The sequence below is a fragment of the Bos mutus genome, chromosome 14 (assembly GCF_027580195.1).
Source record: "Bos mutus isolate GX-2022 chromosome 14, NWIPB_WYAK_1.1, whole genome shotgun sequence".
NCBI classification, from domain to species: domain Eukaryota; kingdom Metazoa; phylum Chordata; class Mammalia; order Artiodactyla; family Bovidae; genus Bos; species Bos mutus.
Genome location: NC_091630.1, coordinates 62355789 through 62379559, shown reverse-complemented (window position 1 = coordinate 62379559; position 23771 = coordinate 62355789). Strand labels below are relative to the sequence as shown.

The 23771-nt window shown below is 50.0% G+C and overlaps 1 long non-coding RNA gene across 4 annotated transcripts; it reads left to right on the top strand.

Moving 5' to 3' along the window:
- The first annotated feature begins 1119 nt into the window (after nt 1-1119).
- LOC138990705 (uncharacterized) lies at nt 1120-19149 on the top strand. Of its 4 annotated transcripts, none has more exons than XR_011466787.1 (5): nt 1120-3024; nt 4103-4160; nt 16452-16544; nt 18473-18551; nt 18917-19149. It is a non-coding gene; the product is annotated as an uncharacterized lncRNA (long non-coding RNA). The 4 variants fall into 4 exon arrangements; XR_011466785.1 differs by having other exon boundaries at nt 1120-3040; XR_011466784.1 differs by having other exon boundaries at nt 1120-4160.
- Nucleotides 19150-23771: the final 4622 nt, after the last annotated feature.

The following is a 23771-nucleotide window of genomic DNA, read 5'->3' as shown; positions in this document are numbered from 1 at the left end:
CGGAGGGGCTGGCGGGGTGCCGACTCTCCGCTGCTGAGATAAGCAGTTCCTCTCTGGCTGGCAACATGTGTCCCTAGTCCCCGGGGAGGGGGCCCAGCTTCCTCTCCAGCGGCCCCCCTCCTCCTGCCCCGTTGCTTGAAGGCTGTTTCCTGGAAGAAGCGCTGTCTACCCTGGGCTTCTGCTGCAGAAAACACTGGGGCTTCAATCTGGAAAAGGGACAAAGGGACTGACGGAGGCCAAGGAGGCGCCCGCAGACCCATCTCAGCTTGTGATGTCCCACATTCTTGGAGCCGTGAATCCAGCAAAAGTCGGGGTGGGGGAAGATATTTTAATCAGAATCACCACCAGGTTAAAAACAATGTTCAGAAAGTATGGCCACAGTGTGCTTGAAGTCGGTGGCTGGTAGGAACTTGTGAGAAAAAGAAACTGATTCCTGTTTTCTTTTTCTTATAACTCAGCAGTGAGGACCGTGTAGGCTGCCGGCGATCAGAAATAAATGTCTAACTTGGATTTTGCACAGTTGGGCCCTGCTCCACAGCACACTGCCTGCCCACTGGCTAGCCCGAGTCCTGCAAGCACAGCAGAGGGGTGCCGACCGGAGATGGCTATGGGGTCCCTCCAGGGCTGCCCTGGGAACCTGTTGGTTTGCAGGACCCCTGGTTAGCCAGCAGCCCCTCTTGCTGCCTGTTCACTGTATTCCAGAACAAAAGCGCATCTAGTTTCTTTTTTTTTCCTGGGGCATTTTCTTCTTTTATTCCTTCTGCTTCCCCTCTTTCTTTCTCTTGTTTTTACAATCTCCTTGTAATGACTAATTGGCAGTGTTTCCCGGCTTTTTTTATGTTTCTCTTGCTCTGGTTACAAGTCGTACTAACCCAGCAGTATCCACAGGGACCAATAGACAGCCAACATTCCCAGTGATATACTGCGCTCCCTGTTCTTTAAAGTGTAGCACATTTACAGGGAAATGCACACGGCGCGGGGGCCCACTCCCAGGGTCGCTGGCGTTGCGCTCGAGGTCCCTGCTCTACGCCCTGTGGGTGCGCCCCCTCCCCTCACAGCCCCTCCCTTCGCCTCCCCCAGCTCCCCCTTTCCGCTCACCCCCTCTCCTGAGACCTCTTCCCACATGGCCCCTCCCCGCGCGCACTCCTTCCCCATGCAACCACCTCCTAGCGCCCCCTCCCTGCGACCCCTCCCCGCGCGCCCCCTCCCCGTGCGCCCCCGCGGTCCCTCCTCCGCGCGCCGCGGTCCCTCCTCCTCTCGCCGCCTCTGTGCGCCCGCGGGGCCGCCTCGGTGCCCGTTTACTGCGCGCGGCAGCCACTCTGGAGCCGGCGCACATCTGGATGGAGTCAGGCCCAGCGCCCGGGCCGGCGCCCAGCCAGTCCCCACCCGCTGGATTTCCTGATGTAAACAGAGCAAGAACACAGCAACTCTGCTGAATGTGTCACGCGGCGCTCTTTATCTGCTTGGGGTCAAGACGGCGACTTAGAAAAACAGAAGCGTTGCTTTGAATTTAAACAGCTAAGAGCCAGAGCCGAGACTGGTCTGCAGGGGGGAGGGCGAAGGCCTCCAGACCCACCTCCCGCTTTTGTGCCTACTTGTTCCACTTTATGGTAATTTGGGGGCTAATTTCATTATCTACAGCCGAATTGGAAACAAGATGCTGTTTCTGCTAATGGTGCTGAAGGCGTGTATGACTTTCTGTGCAGTGGGTAGAACCTTCCACCCCGCCGCCCCCAGCCGCCCCCGCCGCTCTCAAAGCGCGTTGTGACGCTGATTCTCGCAGCCGGAAGCCTCCTGCCCTGTTTCTGAGAGGGCCGCATCGCTCTCTGTCACGGAGCGCCGGCCAGGAGCGCCTTTCCTTCCTGGGTTCCCAGAAGGGCCCAGGCCGGGGCTGGAGGGTAGACTTCCGACCCCGCTCGGCGGGTGGACGTGCTTCCTTGGCCGGTTCTGGCCCCGTGGTCTGCGCCCGGGTGCCTGGCTGGCCCTCGTCTTTGCCTGGAGCTGGTGGTTCCTTCTCTCCTCTGGCAGGGAATAAGGGCTTAAGGATTTGGGGTTCTGAATATTCATTAGCTAGAAACCAGCCAGCTATAAACCATGACAAAGTCATTTTGAAAAGATGGTAAAGAAGGAAAATAGAAAATGATGGCGGAGCTTGTGTTGTCTTCACCAACAATTAACACGAAGTGTAGGCGGTTTCCACCTCAGTCCCAAACTGTTTCACCGCCGGGTCTGGAGATCTGGCCGGGGGCGTTGTCCTGGCCAGGGTTCCCTGGCCCCGAAGCCGGGACTTTTTTTTTTTAAGTCCTTAAGTGGAACTGAGAAGGAGCTGCGCTTGTCTCAGGGCAGGCTTGGCGGTGGGGATGGGGCAGGCTGGCTGGGGCCGGTAGCGTTTCCGCGGAGCAGCTTCCGGGGGAATTTTGTCTAAACGTTTGAGGTCAATGGGCCCAGGCGGTGGCTGGACGTCAGGGCGCTGGAATGTTGAGGAGCCTCGGATGCATCACAGTGCTTTGAATAGGCTACCAGGGCACTGTTTCCTCCCACAGACTGTATCTTGATGAATTTGCCAGAAATTGGGCCAAGACTCACAGAGAAGACCGAGGTCCAATTTGGCGAGTTGGCTGTTAGTGGCTCTGCTTGGTGGTTTGGTTAAGAAGATGGAGCCAAAACCCAGAGTGAGAATGAGGTTCCTTTAGAGCCGCCAAAGGCAGACGTAAGGTTCAAGGTTCGTCTGATTCGCCCCACCCTGTGCTCTCTTTACCTGTTGAAACGTTGATGGCAGGATTCTGCAGTGGCTTCCTGTGATGGAGGGGTCCGGCCTTTCAGAGGTCTGGCTGCGAGTGCGGGACTTCTCAGTTTATTCATAAAACAGTTGCTTCTCCCTTTTCACACATTAGATTTTTACCGAAGTTTCAGGGGACAGGCAGGAGGTTCCAGAGAGAAGAGACCAGCGTGGCCCCTCTCTTGCTTACTTATTCCAGCCTCAGTTTGCTCATCTCTAACGGATAAGGAAATCTCCTTCTCCAGGTTAGCGGGTGTTACGGTAGGTGATGGGTGTGAGGTCTCTGCCTGTTAACCAGGGTTACTACACAGGGGTTTGTAAGAAAGGCTTTTATGTTGCAGTTGGGTTTAGTGGTTCTGAATTTTTGTTAGTTCCTATCTATTATAGACACGAAGACTTGGGAAGACTTTCTGACCTTACGTCCTCCATTCCACACACTCACCTTGTGTTTTCCAGGAGCTCCTTGATTTAATGATGGAACAAAGCATTTGAAATCAGGAGCGCACCACATTTTCCTTCTGTGCTCAGGGACCAGCAGGAACCTGTGTGTGTGTGTGTGCACGTGTGTGTGCTCAACACTGGTCCTATCACAGCTGTTTTACTTTAATTGAAACTTTTATTAAGGAGGCTGCAGATTCACATGTGGTTGAGAGGGCTGTGTACTCTTTACCAGTTTCCCCCAATGGTAACAGTTTGCAAAGCCACAGAAGGATGCTCAGCCAGGACATTGATATTGACACAACTCACTCACCTCAATCTGGTGACTTGCACTCAGTGTGTGCCTATTTGTTCCACACATAGCTGTATCCATGTGTGGGTCGTGTGGACACCACCGCAGTCCAGACACTAAAACAGTTCCACCAACACAGGGTCCCTCTGTGGCCTTTTGTGGCCACATGCCCCCCTCCTCCCGTCCCAGTTCTTGGCAACCACCAATCTGTCCTCTGTTTCTAAAATTCTACCCTCTGCATGGTCCTTTGGGGACTGTTTTTCTTGCTTAGCATAATTCTTTGGAGATTCATCCAAATTGTTACACATATTAGTAGTTTGTTCCTTTTTATTGCTGAAAAGTATTCCGTGGTATGACTTTTCTGCAGTTTTTATCCATTCACCTGCTGAATGACATCTGGGCTGATTCTAGTTTTAGGCTATTACAAGTAAACCTGCCATATTATTTGTGTACAGGTTTCTGTGTGAATGTTAGTTTTCATTTCTCTGCTATAAATGTTCAAAAGGACCACTGATGATTTGTATGGTAGTTTAATGCTTAGTTTCAAAGAAACTGCCGAATTGTCCTCAAGACTGTGCCATTTTACCTTCCAGCCAGCGATGTATGAATGACCCAGTTTCTCCACATCCTGGCCAACCGTTGAGTGTTCTCGTAAGTGTATAGTGGCCTCGTTGAGGCTTAAATGTTCATTTCCTTAATGCTCAATGATGTTGACTATTTTTCCCTCATGCTTGTTTGCCGTGTATGTATGTTCTTCAGTGAAATATCACTATGCTTCATGCTCATTTTCCGATCGCATTGTTATTTTTTTTACTGTTAAGTTTTGAAAGTTCTTTCCATATTCTAGATACTGGTCCTTTGTCACATGCTGGATTTGCCAACACCTCTTCTCCATCTGTAGCTCATCTTTTCATTCTCTTCACGTAGACTTTCACAGAGCAAAAGGTTTTAATTTTGATGGGGTCCAATGTATCGGATTTTCCTTGTATGGGAGTGCTTTTGGTGTCAAGTCTAAGAACTCGTTGTTTAACCTTAGAGACTGAGGATTTCTTCTGCGTCCTTTTTATGAAAGGTTTGTAGTTGTACATTTTACACTCAAGTCTATGACCTAGTTTGAATTAACTTATATATAAGACGTGTGGGGTGAGTTCCCTCCCCTCCTGTCCAGTTTCATCAGAACCACTTCTTGAGAAGGCTTGCTTTCCTTCTCTGAGTCACTTCTGCACCTTTGTCAAACCTCAGCTGAGAATATTTATCTGGCTGTGTTTCTGGGCTCTTGTGTTCCTTAGATCCATGTATCTGTCTCACTGTCTCCCAATAGGACTCTTTGTGATTACTGTAGCTGTGTTATATGACTTGACGTCAGATTAACTGTTTCCTCCCACCTTACTCTTCTTTTTCAAGTGATTTTACGTTTGTGCCTTTCCATAACAAGTTTAGAATTAACTTGTCTATCTACAAAAAGTGTTGCTAAATTTGGATAGGAATTGAGTTAAACCTATAGATTCCTTTGGGACTTGACATTTTTATGATGTTGAATTTTCCAGTCCATGAATGTGGTATGCCTCAATGTTTGTTTGTCTTCTTTCATTAGCACTTTGTTTCATTAGCATACACGTTGTAATTTTTAGCGTACACTTTCTGTACATGTTTTGTTACATGTATATAAAAGTATTATGTTTTCTTTGTAGTTATTACAAATGGTTATTTGTTTTGAATTTAGTAATTTAATGTTCATTGTTAGTATGTAGAAATATTATTGATTTTTGTGAGCTGATCTTGTATCTTGTGACCTTGCTATACTTACTTTTTGCTTCTAGGATCTTTTTTTGTAGATTCTTTTGGACTTTTACAACAGACAATCATGTCATCTACAAATATAGTTTAACTTCTTCCTAATATCTTTTATTTTTCTTGCCACTGCAGTGGCAGAACTTCCAGTGCCATATTGAATGACAGAGGTAGAGCCTTGCCTTGTTCTTGATTTTAGTGGGAAAGCACACATCCTTTCACCATGAAGAATGATCGTAGCTGTAGATGCTAGATGCTGTTTGTCAAGTTGAGATCATTTCCCTCTCTTGCTGATTTCCCTTTATTATTATTATTTTTTTATCATAAATGAGTGTAGTGTGTTAGTTGCTCTGTTGTGTCTAGCTCTTTGTGATGCCACAGACTGTAGCGTACCAAACTCCTCTGTCCATGGGATTCTCCAGGCAAAGATACTGGAGTGGGTTGCCATTCCCTTCTCCAGGGGATCTTCCTGAGCCAGGGATCAAAAGTGGGTCTCCTGCATTGCAGGCAGATTTTTTACCATCTGAGCCACCAGGGAAGCCCTAAATGAGTGTAATGTTTTATCAAATGCTTTCTCTGCATCAAATAATAGGATTGTTTTCTTTTGCTTTTTGATATAGAGGAACTAAAAAGCCTCTTCATGAAAGTGAAAGAGGAGAGTGAAAAAGTTGGCTTAAAGCTCAACATTCAGAAAACTAAGATCATGGCATCTGGTCCCATCACTTCATGGGAAATAGATGGGGAAACAGTGGAAACAGTGTCAGACTTTATTTTTTTGGGCTCCAAAATCACTGCAGATGGTGATTTCAGCCATGAAAATAAAAGACGCTTACTCCTTGGAAGGAAAGTTATGACCAACCTAGACAGCATGTTCAAAAGCAGAGACATTGCTTTGCCAACAAAGGTCCATCTAGTCAAGGCTATGGTTTTTCCAGTGGTCATGTATGGATGTGAGAGTTGGACTGTGAAGAAGGCTGAGTGCCGAAGAATTGATGCTTTTGAACTGTGGTGTTGGAGACAACTCTTTTGAGTCCCTTGGACTGCAAGGAGATCCAACCAGTCCATTCTGAAGGAGATCAGCCCTGGGATTTCTTTGGAAGGAATGATGCTAAAGCTGAAACTCCAGTCCTTTGGCCACCTGATGCGAAGAGTTGACTCATTGGAAAAGAGTCTGATGCTGGGAGGGATTGGGGGTGGTAGGAGAAGGGGCCGACAGAGGATGAGATGGCTGGATGGCATCACCGACTCGATGGACATGAGTCTGGGTGAACTCCGGGAGTTGGTGATGGACAGGGAGGCCTGGCGTGCTGCAATTCATGGGGTTGCAAAGAGTCGGACATGACTGAGTGACTGAACTGAACTGAACTGATGGTAGAATATATTGATTGATTTTCAAATACTGACTAGCCTTGCATATTTGGAATAATCCCAGTTGGTCACTTTGTATTGTTCTTTCTATACACTATTGGATTTAATTTGCTGATATTTTCTGAGGATTTTGTGTCTAGGTTCGTTAGTTATATTGATTGATAGTCTTATATCACTGTCTTTGTCTAGTTTTGGTTTCAAGATAGTACTGACATCAGAAAATGAGTTGGAAGTGTTTCTTCCTTTTTCATTATCTGGAAGAGATTATATAAGATTAGTTTTAAACTTTTCTCTTGTAATTTTCTTTGATCTGAAGTCTACATTATTAGCTATTAATAGAGTTATTACTCCTTATTTTTTAAAAAAAATAATGTTTATATATTTATTTCCGTATTTTTTGCTTTCAACATGCCTGTGTCATTACATAAGAAGAGAGATTGTTTTGGTAAAAGCAATGTACATTTGGAGCATGTTTATTTTTCCAGTCTGTTAATCTGTATCTTTTGATTAGTGTATTTGGACAATTTGCATTTAAGGTGGTTTCCAGGTATATTAGTGCTTAAAAGGACTGTTTTATTATTTGTTTTCTCCAGCTCTTGATCCTGTATTTCTTTGCATTTTTCCTGGTACATTAGCACTATTTTAGGATTCCCAAAGTGATTTATCATTATTTTAGTGTGTGTCTAAAGGTTTTGTAGTGGCTGCTCTGGGTACCCAGATATACATATGTGACTTGTAACACTTAACTGGTATCAATATTTTACTATTTTCAGGAGTGAAAACTTCACATTCATTTAGTTGCTTTTTCCTTCCTTGCTTTTAAATAATTTGCTCTTATGAATTAGAACGTGTTATGATTTCTGGTTTATCATTGAATGTAACTGATAAAACTTGAGAGCAGGATAGTCTGTTGTGTGTGCCCATTTCTAATCTTTCTGTTGCTCCTTCTTCCTTCCCAGTTCTTCCTTCTATCATTCCCTGTCTGCTTGAAGGAGCTTGTTTAGTAGATCTGTAAGGGTAGGCCTGTTGTTCAGTTGCTAAGTCAGGTCTGACTGTTTTCGACCCCCTGGACTACTATTAACTGATTCATGAATGTTTCCCTTTCTGCGAAGTTTGTTTGAACTTGGTACCATGCTTGCCTGTTTAGCATCCAGGCTTTTTTCATAGAGGCAAAAACATGCTTCTGGGCAGGTGCCTTCACTTTCATATTATAGCTCTGTTTTAATTTAATGGCCTGACACCCCGGGGCTATGATGGTTGTGTTACCTGCACTTCCCAACAATGTCGATGTTCAGAGAAGATTAACTGGAAATTTGCTGTGAGTTTCAATCTGTTGTTTCAAAAGGAATTCATGTTTACAGCAAATTGCTTTTAAAAAGTCACTGATGAAACTCCTCTTTGCCATTCAGGGAAAGACCTGAAGAAAAATTAGTGCATTGTGTTAAGAATTACCCGTTGCGGTGTCTACTGAACAGCTGTTAGGATAGAATTCATTTTGCCTCCCCAGTTTTTACTTTAGTATTAATTTTCAGTTATACAAGAGTCTTGAAGCAGATGATGCTTTTGGTTAAGCAATTCATGGGTCAGTGACCTGTTAAGTAATTTGTCTCTGAATCTTCAGTTACTTCAGTAACATTTCTGCCTATTCTGAGAAGGCTATTTAAACCAGTTAGTTTTTCTCTGAACTATCAGACTTAAAATTGCTGTAAATGAATGTTGCTTTTTACTCATATGAATGGAACCTGCCTTAAAACCCTCAACTGGTATCCACCACGTGATGTCCTGCTCGCGTGCACAAGACTCCAGACAGTGTCTCTGTAAATGTGTTTTATTTTAAAAAAGCTGGAGACTTTTTCACTTATGGAGTTGTTTCCACGTTGTTACTGAAAGAAAATTCAGAGTAAGGCATTTCTTGGAAAACTAATGCTGGAACTGTATTAGTGATCTAGATAACTTCCCAAATAACTCAAAATATTTTACAATATTTCTTTACCTGCCTTTTTTTCCTACTAGCAAAATCAAGGCCATTGATCCTACAGAGAGACACCTCAGAGATCTCATGGGTTTGGTTCTAGGCATCCCAATGAAGCAAATACCACGATACAATGAGACACTCACGTGTTTTGGTTTCCCAGTGAACATAAAAGTTGTTTATTCTATATTGTAGTCTATTAAGTGTGCAACACTAGTACATCTGAAAGAACAATGTGTGTAGCTTAATTTAAACATACCTTCTTGGTAAAAAATGCTCACCATGAGCTGACAGTACAGAGTGGCTGTAAATCTTCAATTTGGAAAAAACATAGCATCTCCTTCGAGGCACAAAAAAAGTGCACTCGTGGTTCTTTCGTCCAGGTGGGACACGCCCATAACCTGGACATTCCATCCCGGTGGTGCCGACGCACCGCCGTGAATTTCAGAGGGACGCAGGAGAACCAAGAGAAGTGATTTAGAGCTGGCTGTCTAATGATACTGGACGGCGGCTGTTGTGAGAGGCTTAGCCGGCCAGACAAGAGGCCTGAGGTCAGATTAGAGACGGAAGATGTGTATTAACTTGGCCTTGAGGCCCCAGACAATGAGGAAGCCGTCCCATGGGTCAATTTCTGGGTGTATCTCTGTCAAAAGATATTTTTCATGAAAAGGTGAAAGCGAGATTCTCGTGGTGATGTAAACATCAACCCGTGTTGAAGATTTTGTCTTACTCTTTAACCACTGAGGAAACCAGGCAGGTGTTAAAAATGGTCCAAAGGAAAGGTGAAAAGCCCAAGTTTATTTGGAGTAAGTTTGTGTAGGCAAAACTGATTTTTTCTGCAGGAACAGTGAACTCTACTGAAATTCCACAGGACAGCTGCAGTTTGCATACCCATCCTTCTCCGCAGTTTTTGAAGAGATGTAAAATAGCTGGCTGACAGCAAGCCAGGTGAAAAGTCAGGCTGTTTGGAGGAGTGTGCTGTGGACTTGCAGCGTTGTCATCAAAGAACATTTTTTCATCTCGTGTCTGGGTTCATTCTGCTGCTCTATACTCATCACCACCGCCACCCCCCCCCAAAAAAAGTGAATTGAACCAGAGAAGGGAGCACAAGACAATCCTTCTGCTCCCTGGGAACAAACCAAACAAGTGAATATACATATTACATTGGAATGTGAGTTACAGTGGAGTGGGCATTCCATTCTCAGTTATGCCATTTTATTGCTCTGCCAGCGAGACTCTTTCAAGCCCAGTGAGTTACTGAATGAATCCTGCCTGGTGCAGGAAGATAGAATCCACCAATCAGAAAGTAACAAAGAAGTAGATAAAAGAAAGTGAGGGACTGAACTGAAAATACAGTAACAGAAATAGATAAGAGTCACAACGTCACATCCTGCAGAAGAAGAGTATGGACCGCAGCATCTTTTCACTCGCCTTCTGATTGCAGAGTTTTCCTATCTCGTCTCAGAACCACGTCCCGCTGGCCCCTGTGGATGGTGGGGGAGGTAGACGCCCGCAGTGGAGGAAGGGACTTCACACCCTGGCTTTGCTGCCAACAAGCCACGAGTCTGGGCAACTGGCGGCTTGCTAAAGGCAGGTCAGACGGGTCATCTCTGAAAGGGGGCGTGTTCTGGCCCTCTGGTGAGGATTCAGAATGTCTTTCCTAAGCACCAGTGAAAACTGAACAAGGCCACAGATGTAAAGCTTGGACATGAGATGCCCGGTAGATGATGTCAGGGCCTCCTGGTTACTGTTGTTACTGGTGACTCAGCAGCTTCCCACAGGGCCTGCGGCCAGGAGGAGAGAGGATGCTCATCCCACCCCTCCCGTGGGTGCCCCGCTGCACCTGAGCAGGGGACGGGTAAGGGCCCTTGGGGGTCTGTTCGGGACCATTTACTGGAGGAAGATGTGGCCCGCCTGTTGATGACCGAAGCCTTGTAAACACTCCTGCAGCCCGAGAGATGGGGGAACGTGTGACTCCTGGAGCCTCCCTGTTGTCACGATGAGATGACATGTCGGTTTCATTTCAGACTCTTCTGAAGGAGACTGAGCCAAACATTCAGGGCCTGCAGGCTGGTGGAAAGGTGACTGGGGCAACCCTGGCTTCCCTGCATCCATAGGACTCAGGGTAGAGTCTCGTGGCCAAGCACGGAGAAGCCCCGGGCGGCCGAGAACAAGCCTCCTGCTCATCCCGGCCTGGCTCGGCGAGCTCGGGGGGAGGCAGAAGGGCAGCTGGTCCTTGGTGTGTCCCTGGGGAGCTGGCAACACCCCTCTTTCCATGTGTACCCCCAAGGCTTGGGGCCAAACCTGAGGAGGAAGTGCTTCTCCCCTTTGGGCTGCAGCCCAGCCTGTGGTCAGAGATGCTGCTCCTGGTGTGAAGGACACACAGCCGTGGTTTCTGGACCTGGTGGCCTTGGGCTGAGGGCTGATGGGAGAGTAGGGGTGCCTGGGCTGGCGGGGCAGGCAGAGCCCCGTGTCTATCCAGAAGGAGGGCTGTCCCAGCGAGGCAACCCTGGATTTAAACTCGGGGACCAAGGTCCAGCTGTGGCCACCTGCTTGAGTGTCCTTTCTAGTGAACCCTGCCCTGCATGCTTGGCCATTCTCTCTGTGGTTTCCTTGTGTGTGGAGGGGATTGACATTGGGAAAGATTGAAGGCAAAAGGAGAAGCGGGTGGCAGAGCATGAGATGTTTAGATAGCATCACTAACTCAATGAACATGAATTTGAACAAACTCTAAGAGACAGTGGGGGAGAGAGGAGCCTAGCATGCTGCAGTCCATGGGGTTGCAAAGGGTTGGACATGACTTTGTGACTGAGCAACAACAACAGCTGAGACAGTGAACCGAGCCCGGTAAGCATGCGAGTCCTGGGTGTGGACCGAGCCCCTCACTGCCTGACCCCACCGAAACAAGGAATTAGGGGGGAAATTTGTGAAATTATCTGGCACTGAGCAAGTGCCCAATGGAAGTGAATTAATTTTTTTGACTTTGCCAATGCCCAGTGTTGATGTGAGTTCTTCTAGAAATTCAGTTCTGAATTCCTAATAAATAGGACGTTTATCATCTTTATCTGTTGTATTGTCCAGTTGCCCAGTTGTGTCCAACTCTGCAATCCCGTGGACTGCAGCATGCCAGACTTCCCTGTCCCCTACTCTCTCCTGGAGTTTGCTCAAGTTCATGTCCATTGCATCGGTGATGCCATCCAGCCATCTCACCTATCATATTATTTGTAAATTACTAACAACCAGTTCTTCCTTGAGAACCTCTGCCTGCGCTCTGCCGAGACACAGAGCTGGAACCGGCACGACTTTGTGCTCCTCCTGATTGCAGAGCATGGTTTTATTTTTCCAGGAATGTCTTTCTCAAGCAAATGGCCTGACTGTTCTTCCCGGGTACTTCTGTGGACGCATCCACACTCACACCGAGAGTCAAGCATCGCTCACTGAAAATTCTGGTTCTCTGGGCTGTGCAGTCAGGGTCCTCACCGGCCCTGCTCCCCCAACCTCAGCTCTGGCCTGTCAGCCGGTTGAGTCTGTGGCATTTGGAGCAGGTTTGATGTCCTCTCCACATGCTGGATGGTTCAGAGAAGTTGCAAGATCTAGAATTTGAAAAACGTCTGGATTTTGCATTTTACATCTTAAACTATTGTTGCAGTTCTGGATTAAGATTTATATATTTGAAAATATTTCAGCTTCTTGAGCTCCTTCTAAAGTAAGTGCAGCATTTTTTTCAAAGTTCAACATACACCTATTCTGTTTTTTAAGAAGTAGCCTCTAGCCGTTGACTGGCCACTGATGGATGAATCCCTCATGGTCTGTAGTCCTCACAGCCCCTGACGGGGTGTTGTCTTCAGTCGCACCTGGAGACCCTGCCCTCTGGACAAAGGCCTCCCTGGACAGGACGGGCCAGCCCTCCCGTCTCCTTTGCCTCCTCCACAGACACGTCCTGGGCCCGGGTCTCCAGGGGCCGTGGGCTGCCAGCCCTGGGCAGTCAGAAGCTCTATGGGCCGGTCAGGGTCTCCTCTCCTGGCCTCCAACGGCCCCCTTGCTGGCACCCCATCTTCCTGGTGGCGGTGAGAGGCTGTGAGCCTCAGCCCCCGAAGGGAGGGAGGGCACCGTCTCCTCTTTGCCAGCGTTCTCAGGCTTCGCGAGGCTTTCTCAGGAAGCTCTGTGGCTGCGGCCCCTTCTTGGGCCAGTGGCCTCGGGCAGGGTATGCAGGTGTCCCGTGTCCCCTGCCTGGAGTCAGGAAGTTTCCCTCAGGAGGTCCTCAGCGAGGTCGTCCAGTCCTTCTCCTTGTGGCTTCTCTCAGAGAAACGCTGCATTTTGGTGCCAGAGAACCTCTGCTGGTTCCTCTGGGTGCCCCGGGGAGGGGGGACTGGGATCCTGGGTGTCCGCCTGAGGTGACCTGGTTTTGGGAAACGCATTCAGCTCCCGCTCAAGTGGCCTTTCTTACAACCGTGAAGGCATCCACGTGCGCTTCCTGCCTCTCTGTCTGTCTCTCTGACTGTCTTTCTCTGCTTTGTCTCTGGCTGCCTCTCTCTGTCTTGCTGTTCTCTCTCTGTCTCTGTCTCCCGTTCATCTCTGTCTCCGCACTTCCGGAGCCGTGTGCCCTGGAGGCAGTTATCAGGAGCTCTGCTCAAGGACATCTGAGTCTTAGGAAAGCAGGCCCTTCTCACCCGTCCAGAGCCTCATCTGGGTCACATAAGTTTTCGTTGGGCCTTGGCCAGAGATCACTTTTATTGGGAATAAGTTATTACTGCTAAGTACTGCTTTCTTAATCCTTCTGGATATTTAAGAATCTTCATCAGAAGCAAGTCGGCACTGGTAACTTTTGGTCTTTTCTAAATAAAATAACTTTGTCCAGGTGTAGCAAGTATTTATTCCAGTATCAGGACAAGCTTGCATTGTGTTATTTACAATTCACTTATTTGCAGGTGATGGCTGGCAGGGGCGTGTTGCTAAGTCATGTATGGAAAATGTCCCCATGTTTCAGGACAGAGGTGATTCCCACACTCTGGGTGGCAGAGTCAGGAGTTTGGGGATGGGGTGCCCCCAGTGGTCCTCCCTGGGCTCCAGGGGGTGTGATTTGGGGCCATGTGAGTAAACCAGGTGTGACCTTATATCACAGAGGGTGTGTCCACCCAGCGAAAACAAATCTCTGTTTTGGGAACATCCTAAGTTATAGAAACCCCGCGACATTGAAAGAGAATAAAAATTCTTTAAAAATCTTAAATTGAAATATATTTCTTCCAAATAACATCTTGCATGATATCATCTAAACATTTTGGTTCAGGTTGTTCTTTGTGATGGAATTAACTTTATATTTTAAAATTAGTGGTTTTCTCTGGATCCCCTTCTTCCAGGTCATGGTATCATCGCTCTGATTTCTGTAGAATTTCAGAATTTCTAAGAATTTTCATTTCAGATCCAGGAGTTCTAGTTTCCTTCTTACAGAACAAAACAGCATTTGATAGACTTTTAAAGAATCTACTACTCATGGGATTCTCCAGGAAAGCATACTGGAATGGGCTGCCATTTCCTACTCCAGGGGAACTTCCCCACCCAGGGATTGAACCCACGCCTCTTGTACCTCCTGCATTGGCAGGTGGGCTCTTTACCACTGAGCCTCCTGGGAAGCCCCTTGTCCTCACAAGCACATTCTCTCTACCTTGAGTTACGTAGCCGGGTTGGAGGATGCAGAACCCCCAGGCCTGCTGTGCCCAGGGGTCACCCCTTTGGGGTGGGGTCAGAGGCCTGTCTGCTTTCCTCCCACCCCCGGGAGATTAGATTTGGTGTCTGGCCAAATCCTTGGCTAGAAATCTTGAACAACAGGGCCTTTGCACTAACCGCCAAGTGTGTGGTCATCCCAGCAAATTTTAATGGACTTAACATGACTCTCACACCCCAGATGCCCTACTGAGAGGAGAGTCTGGTTCATCAGTGGACACGTTGGATCAGAGGGGCTCTTTCAGCAGCGTTGGTTCATCAGCACACGTGGGGTCAGACGCAGCGAGACTGAGCAGTCTTGGCAGTGAAAGTGAAAGTCTCTCAGTTGTGTCTGACTCTGCGACCCCATGGACTTTACAGTCCATGGAATTCTCCAGGCCAGAATACTGGAGTGGGTTGCCTTTCTCTTCTCCAGGGGATCTTCCCAACCCAGGGATCGAACCCAGGTCTCCTGTATTACAGGCAGATTCTTAACCAGCTGAGCCACAAAAGTGTAAAGTTGGAGGTCTGACAATGCTGGGTGCTGGGATCTGCTGTGATCTCTTCCCTTCGAGAGGCACCCCTGTCCCCCACCCACCCTGGGGACCACAGGCTGAACTTCCTGGGCCTTGCCCTGCACAGGGGAAGAAAGCCCAAGAGAGGCCAACCTGGCTGCCCTAAGCGCTGTCCCCCGTTGGTGGCCAGTGGCTCTCTGGGCGGGGCTGGCACCTGGAAACCGGAGGACGGCCAGGCGGGTGCGGCCGGGACTTCTGTCTGGGAGGACACAGCAACGGGTGTGACTGCACCATTCGGGCTCTGGACAGAGCAGAGAGAGGAGTGCGTGGCCGGCAGGCGCTCAGGACCAAACAGGAAGGAAGGATGTGCTTGTCAGCCCCCCTTGCAGTATGGACTGCATCCGTGCGTCTGAGCTGGGAGCTGACAAACAGCCCATTGTGCCAGGATGGGGTTAAGTCACCCGGGCAGCTGACTCGGCTTCAGCTTGGAAATGGCATTTCTCACCTCCTCCACACTGGTCTTTTCAGTTGCTTGCCAAGTTGAAGGGGGGAAAAAAAATCCCTTAATTCTGGTTAGAAGTGTTTCAAACGTTACATAAAGAGGCACTTGGCTGGTTAACTGGCTCAGTTCTGCCTGGGTTTCGTCTCAGGAAGCATTTAAGCTCGCTCCCCAGGACTGCACCCCTAGTAAACACCCTGCTTTAAGGGCCCTCCGCACACGTAGGCTCATTGTTCCTCCTGAGAACCACCAGTTTATAAAAATCACAAACACATTGTGTTTGCTGGAATATCCTGGTCTATGTTTGAAAAGGTGTAATACATTCCAGTTTGAAAACTCAAGTTCTCTAAGATGCTTCTTTTCCTGTAGGTTCTGCACTTTGGCCTCAAGAGAGGCTCAGTCATGTGGGCACGTGGAGAGCCAGTTTGCCCACGTGGTGTGGCACTCTGCATCTGATACATTAGGGGTTTTCATTCATCAGTGAAATTAGGAAATGCCGTGACACTTTCTAATGTTCTCACTAGCTCACTTTTTTTTTTTTTTGCTGCATATTTATAATCGAGTAGACAGGACAAGTTCCAGTCTCCACTAACCACCTAGAGAGGATGTTGAGATTTTAAGCTGTAGAAGTTGCTCTTGGTTTAGCCAGGTTCTTGCAGTCAGAAGAAGTGCTGTGTGCCCTGTTCTGATGGGCTCAGGGGGTGCCATGGCCATGGGCTCTGTGCTTGGTGGTGGGAACACAGCTCCATACCTGGTCTCAGAGCACAGGTGAAGACGTTCTCCCCGTCATGGGGGTAGTCCCTGGGGACAAGGTGCTGGGGTGAACCCGGCCGTGTTGGGGGTCCTCTTCAGCCACTGGTGCTTCGAGTTTGGAGTAGAACCTGCTCCCTGGTGGGCAGGTGGTGCCATGCAGGATTGTTGTGACAAATCCAGTTCCTTCTGATATTCCTCTCCCTCCCCTCCCCTCCCTCTTCCCTCTTCTCCTCCTCTCCCCTCCCCTCCTGCCCCCCCTTTCCTCCCCTCCCCCTCCTCTTCTCCTCACCCTCCCATTCAGGAGTTTATTCTCTCTAACTCATTTTCTTGCTCTTTCATTTCAGGCATGATTTGTTTCCTTAGGAATTCCTTCTATAGTACTTGGAGCTTTGTGGATAAAGCACCAGTCAGAGCCGCCCTGTGGAAATGGAGCAAAGGTAATTAAAGACACACGAGTGTGTGCTCTTTCCTTTGGAGACTGAGTCCTGCAGGCCCTGCTCTAGATCTGTGTGCTCGGCTGTGACGTGGGATGTTAGCGGTGGCGCTGCAGGGCCTTCAGAGTGTTGGGTGTGGGCTGGGCCTGGGTGGGTGGATGGACCCCGCACCGGTGTCCTGTCAGTTCAGATGAACTACCCAGTCCCAGATCCCGGCTCTTCAAAGCCCAGGGTCAGGTTACGTTTTATAAGAAGAAAGTCAGATTCAAAGACTGGCAGAAGATAACCTAATCTTAACTCAGAGACACTCACAGACGTGCTTTTGATATTTATGTGCTGTATTTTCACAGCACTTTCTATAGGTCGGGACTTAAACCTGGGAGGGTTCCCGCTTGAGCCAGCCTGGATTCCATCCGGTCACAGGCTTAGTCTCTTGGCCTCAGGGTCCGCGGCCCGGACCCTCAGCTTGGAGCCCAGCCCTCATGGGAGCCGCTGCAGGGCCTGTGAGCTAGGCCCTCTGGGTAGAGGCGTCTGACGTGCTGCCTTCACTGAGCCCCTGGCCCAGCCACTTCACCGTGGACAGGACACTGTGCTGTGGTCCCAGGGTCCCCAGGGTGCACCTTGTCCAGTTCGAAGGTCCAGACTGCAGCCTACCCTGTCCCTTTGGATCCCTGAGCATGCAGCGGGCCTGGACCCTGTTGTCTGTCCTCTTCCTGAGAAGCCCAGGCATTTCCCAGAGCACTTGCTGTGAGGAGCTGCCCCACTTGGGCGGCCATGAGCTGGGGACAGAGCTGGGGAGGCCTGGGCGAGAGAGGGGCCAGGCAGCCCGCCGAACCCCTCCTCCTGCAGGCCCAGCCAGGCTCTGATGTCCATGGGGACGCTGCCCCCCTTCCCCAACCCCCGCCCTCATTAGGGAAATGACTGTTTTCCTTGCATTCCAGGCTCTGCCGTTCATGTGAGCCTTTGGGGATCTGTGGGGACAGTGGCAGATGGGGCTGAGGGCGGGGGGAGGAGAGTTGAGGGAGTAAGTAAGTGTCAAGGAATTCATTGTCTGCGCTCCACCTGTTGCTGCTCTGGTCCCAATCAACCTGCTCGCCAGGCTGGAGCCAGCGGACATCTGGAAACACTGCTCTGTTTATAAACTTGGCATGGAGCAGCGCTCGCGGCCTGACCTCCCACACGAATCTGGAAACAATTAGAGAAGATGATAGGCAGGCCCGAGAACGCTCCAGGGAGGAGGAGCCTGCAGGGGAGGGGTGCCCGGGGGAGCCCGCGGGGGGTGCGGGAACCGTCCTCGGGTGTGAGGAGCTGGGGTCTGGGAGGGAGGGGGGTAGAGGAAGGGCGCCCAGGGAGGGGGTAGGGAGCCAGGGTGGGTGAGGGGGCCAGAGATCTGGTGGGGGAGTGGGGTATGGGGAGAAACGAGGGTTGGGGAGACCTTGGGAGGCCTGGACTCCAGGGAGGTCTGGATGGGACCCTGGGTAGGGTGTTTGCAGCCCCCAGCAGCACCCCCACCCTGGCCCCCAGCCTGCCCTCACTGTGAGCTCAGGACCAGTCCGTCATGGACACAGAGAATCCAGGCCTTTCTGGTCCCTGTAAGAAAAACATCACACAGTCTCAGCTCATTTTTTTAGTTTCGGAAACACATTCTTGAAAAGCACTTTTTAACCACAGGAAGTTTAAGCAATGTGCCATTTTCCCGCAGAAAAACTAAGAGATACTTGAAGTGCAGGGGGCAGTTCTCTAAACAGGGCAACCCTGGCGGCCCGGTGCTGGGCCCTGTGGGGTTGGACCCCGTGGCGCTGGGCCCTGGCAGACAGATGAGTGCCCCGCTCTGAGCTCCGGAGCCAATTTAAGCCAGAGTCTGCAGCCGCAGGAGGTGAATGAGTCTCGTCCTCTTCACTCAAGAAACACTTTTTTCTCTTTCTCCGCAGAGTTGAAATGTGATTCCCAACCTGGAGTGGATGCTCTTTTCACGCTCAGCTGGGTCTCTAACTCCTGAAATATTAATCTGTAAGAGCTGCTGGCAAACCAATCATTGGCACAATTAACAAGCTCCTGGTTGGCCACATAGCCTTGAGGAAGGGAGGTCCCGGGGGTGGGGGTCAGCTGAGCCACTGGGAAGGTGGCCTCCCCCCAGCCTTGGTCCCACTCTGCCTGGTCTCCAGGATCAGCCCGAGTGTGTTTGCTAAGATTTCTGAAAGTTGCTCCAGCCACGATCACACGTCATGTGTCAGCTCATATCCAGGCACTCTCTACTCTCTGAGCATAGAACTTCGAGGCCCAGCCTGGTCCCACCATCCACCCCCTGCGCCTTTCTTCTTTGCATACATGTGTCCTTTATACTCCCTGCTTCTTATGCACTGGTTTCCTTTTAGGACATAGGACAAGTACCATCCAGGGATGTGAAAAATCCAGCCTGAGGCCTCAAACAGAGTGGGTCCTGCTCTCTGGGCAGATCCAGAGCTCCTGAAGATGAAAACCTCGTAAGCCAACTGTGGACTCGGTGCTTTGCTGCAAGAGGATTCATTTGAGCTATAATAAAAAGTAGTGTGTTTATTTAACCCCTGTAAGCTGATCTCCTTGGTCTTCATGAACTGGTTGGGCAGCTAAGGACCCACATTCCTTCCACAGTTAATAAAACTTCATATTTTTCTCTGTATTCATAAATTTAATTGCACTCAGACCCACTTAATCTACATTAGTTTTTGAAACTTTACCTAGATTAAAAAAACACAAGCACTTCTATCCCTCCCCCCGACCCTCTCTGCAACATGCAGCATAATCATCATCTTTAAGTTAGACAATATAAATTGGAAATTTTACTGGTTTTGTCCTTCGGAAATCATCTCCCATCTTTACAATCTTCTGACCTGGGGATTGTAGCGATGTAAAGTGACTTGGTTACAATTCTTCCTAAAATAATACACTTATACTCTAAGTGCTTCTATTTGTTCAACTTGATTAAAACCCCCCAAACAAAAGCAACAATAAAATCCCCACCAAGCCAGATCTAACGGACTTCACCCAGGACCCCTGTAAGTCCTTTGTGACGCCCGCACATGCTGGGGGAGAAACTTCTTCCAGAGACCCGAGGAGGTGGGCTGCCCTCAGCCAACACGGGGCTTCCTTCTGTTCCCTCCACCCCCTCATGGTGGATTTTGAACACCAGTGACATTTCTGTAAATCATTTTGCTTTCTCTTGAGAGAAATAAATGTGGCTTCTCAGCCTGAGAGCTGGTCACCCAGCCTGGAAGCCTGGCCAGCGGCCGTAACCCCCTCCACTGCGGCCCCCCTTGTGCAGAATCTTCTCCAAACCCAGCAATTCGAAGGCATCTTAAAACTGCTTGTCATGAGGAACACCAAGCCCCCTCCTCCTCAAGAACCACGGCAAGGGCAGCTGCTTCTGGGCGCCTGCACAGGCATGGGGTGAGCAGGATGCTGCCTGACCGTGTCCAGTGACTCCGCCGGCGTCTGTCGAGTGGCCGGAGCCCCTCACTTTGCTGCCTGACCTACGGTGGCCTTGGGAGGCGCTGACCCTTGCCTGCCTTGTTTCCTGGACCCTGCACGCTGTAGTTCGGCCACATGTCGATGGGATACCATTGCTCTCAAGAAGATAGGGTCCAGAGGCTGTTGTGTGCCTCCTGACTGCCCGCCTCTCCAGCCACCATGGCCCCCGGTCACCGTGCATTTCCGCTAATGCTCTCCTCACTCTGAGGGTTTACGTTTGCTGCTCCGTCTGCTTGAAATGAGTGGCATTGGTGGTTCAGTGGTAGAAATCTTGCCTCCTACTTGGGAGACCTGGGTTCAATTCCCAGCCAATGCTTTGTGCTCACATTTCTCGGGCCTTCCCAGGTGATGCTAGTGGTAAATTATCCATCTACCAATGCAAGAGATGCAGGGGTCAGGAAGATCTCCTGGAGGAGGCAATTGCAACCCACTCCAGTGTTCTTGCCTGGAAGATCCCATGGACAGAGGAACCTGGTGGGCTACCGTCCATGGGATCACAGAGTTGGACGTGACTGACCATGCACGTGCACACAGGCATGTATGCATTAATATTTGCCTCTGCCTGAAACACTCTTCCCACCACTTCAGGTCGGGTCCCTCACCCGCTTCAAGAAGCCTGGGTACTGAGGTTGGGTGACCAGCAGCCCATGGGCTCCTGTGTTTGCCCCATCAGGAGACTTCCCGCTGTCACTGCCTCAGGCTTTCACCAGCTGACCCCAAGCTTCAGCTGCATCAGTCTTGTGCTCACCCTGTCCATCTGTACATGTGGGCGCTGGCTCTGCAGTCATGTGAGCCATGCTAGGACTGGGTGCCCAGGGAACAGGAGTGCATGAGGTCCAGGGTCAAACTTGTGTTCAACACCGTAGTTAATGGGAAGGCAACTGGAAAGAGAATCTTACTTGGTCCTCCCTGGAGGTTCTTTGACGGTTCAGTTCAGTTCAATCACTCAGTCATGTTTGACTCTTTGAGACCCCATGGACTGCAGCACACCAGGCTTCCCTGTCCATCACCAACTCCCGCAGCTTGCTCAAACTCAAAGCAATTGAGTTGGTGATGCCATCCAAACATCTCATCCTCTGTTGTCCCCTTCTCCTCCCACCTCCAATCTTTCCCAGCATCAGAGTCAGTTTTTTACATCAGGTGGCCAAAGTATTGGAGCTTCAGCTTCAGTATCAGTCCTTCCAATGAACATTCAGGATTGATCTCCTTTAGGATTGACTGGTTTGATCTCCTTGCAGTCCAAGGGACTCTCAAGAGTTTTCTCCAACACTACAGTTCAAAAGCATCAATTTTCCAGCACTCAGCTTTCTTTATGGTCTAACTCTCACATCCATACATGACTGCTGGAAAAACAATAGCTTTGACTAGATGGACTTTTGTCCACAAAGTAATGTCTCTGCTTTTTAATATGCTGTCTAGGTTGGTCATAGCTTTTCTTCCAAGGAGCACATGTCTTTTAACTTCATGGCTGCAGTCACCATCTGCAGTGATTTTAGAGCCCAAGAAAATAAAGTTTGTCACTGTTTCCATTGTTTCCCCATCTATTTGCCATGATGGGACCAGAGGCCATGATCTTTGTTTTTTGAATGTTGAATTTTAAGCCAGCTCTTTCACTCTCCTCTTTCACTTGCATCAAGAGACTCTGACGGTTACCAGGCTCTTTACAGTTATAGGCACGAAACAGCCTTCTTTCCAATGGTGTTTCCTTCTATTATCATTAGTGATGAAAATTGGATTTATTTCGCATATTACAGTGCAGGATTTGATGTTGTTTTTATGTGAACGTAACTGCTCTGTAAAACCTCAAGCATTTTTCTCTCCGAGAATTGGCAGATGAGAGGTTATATAAACTTGTGGCCAGCGGAGAGGTTCCCAAAACATCTCAGTGGAAGCAGAGGAAACAGAGGGCAGGAATGCCGGTGTCTGGGTCCCTCCTGCAGATGGAGGGGAGTGCTGGCGTCTGCTCTTTGTTATGGGGCTGCTCTCCACCGCGGGCTCGCTCAGGGGAGTCAGGCATTCTACTGGAGGTCACACAGCCCCTCTGGGGCCCAACTCCGTGTCTGCAAGCAGGAGTGGGTTTCTTTGCCGGGAGGCCCCCATCCCCATCCCTTATGCTCCTGGGCATGGAGATGGACCCCTGCTCTCTCAGCCTGATCAGCCTGGTGGTGACACATGCCCAGAGGGTCACACTCTGTAAGGGACCTGCTCAGGCACCTGCTTTCCTGTTCGAGCCTGTCCTGCGTGGACACTGCTGGACTGATCTCTGATCCTGCAGTGAACGTCCGGGGATTCCCATGTTGGAGGGGGTTATGTCCTCACCGGTGACGATGAGATCAGAGGAGGCTGACCTAGGGCGTCCTGCGTCTCCATCTTATTACCATAGAATCCCCAGGGGAACCATCAGGCATGAGGTGCGGAGGCTCTAGGAACCTCTTGAGTGCCTCTGTCCCCCTGCTGGCTTCCTTCCAGTGCCTGGCCCACATGGGCTGTGACCCCTGAGCCAGCACTGACCCTCAGGAGGGTTCTGTGCATAGAGTCCGGCCTCTATAGCCCCCCAGCCCCTGTGGGTATTTCAGCCTCCTCTGGGGACCACTTCTCACAGTGGGCAGGGGGGCCGATGGTGGTGGCAGGAAGATGCAGGGTGGGAGGTGAAAGTGACTGCATGCAGAGTAAACACCCCCGTGACTGCAGACATGAATTCTGGTGTCTAGTCATTGGTTTTTACACCTGAATTCCTCTTGTGTGTCTCTGTGTTAACATGACTGTGTGCGTCACAGACAGCAGAGGGCTTGGGAAGCCGAGCATCAGCAGGAAGGGCCACCCCCGAATGACACCCACCTCCCAAGGGAGGGTCGTGACCCTGCTCCATCCTTCCACTCCACTCGGGCGACACCCCCATGCATCCTGTTCAGAGGCAGCTCAGATTCGGCCATTTTCCTCCTGTTTTATATCACAGAGCATGAGGGAAGGCCAGGAGGTGCCCGTCTACCCACGGGATCTGGAGGAGGCCTGACTGCTGTCTGCAGAGAGGGGAGGAAGCGTGGCCAGCCCTCGGGCTGCCCACGGCCCTGTCAGTCAGTGGCCTGGGCCCCACCTCACTGGCCACCCGTCTGTATATATGATCCCAGCGAGAGCACAGGGCAGAGTCACAAGAAGGGAACTTGAGACATGGACGCCCTCTCTGGAGAGCCTGTCCCTTCTACCACCTGGGTCAGTGTGATCACCACGGTGCAAGCCCATCATCACTGCGGCCAGGACCCGAGACAGGCTGAGTCCTGTGCTGGACACAGAGCTGGCCACACGCTTTCACACACACGTGTCGGGCAGGGCCCATGGCCATTCACTGTTCTTCTGTGCTTGAGTCCGGGCTTTAGGTCTGCAGCAGGCTTCTCAGCCTGTCTGGGGCCTTGGTCCTGCAGAGAGGCACGTGGACCCCCCACCCCCAGTGGCTACAGGCGACAGAGCCTGGGAAGCACAGCAGGAATGGGGGCTGCAGGGAGGGAGGGAGGAGGACCCGTCTGTTCACACTGCAGTCACAGAGGTGTCCTCTCAGGCCTGGGAGCCACATCCAGGATGAGTGAGGGCCTGGCCTCAGAGCACTGCCTCAGGGTGACTGGCACCAGGGGAGCAGGGCCAGCCTGGGTCTCTGACCTGCGCTTGGAGGCTCTTTACTGATAAAAGTCAGTAGGCGATTCTCTCCAAAAAGGAGGGGCCAGCCAGCTC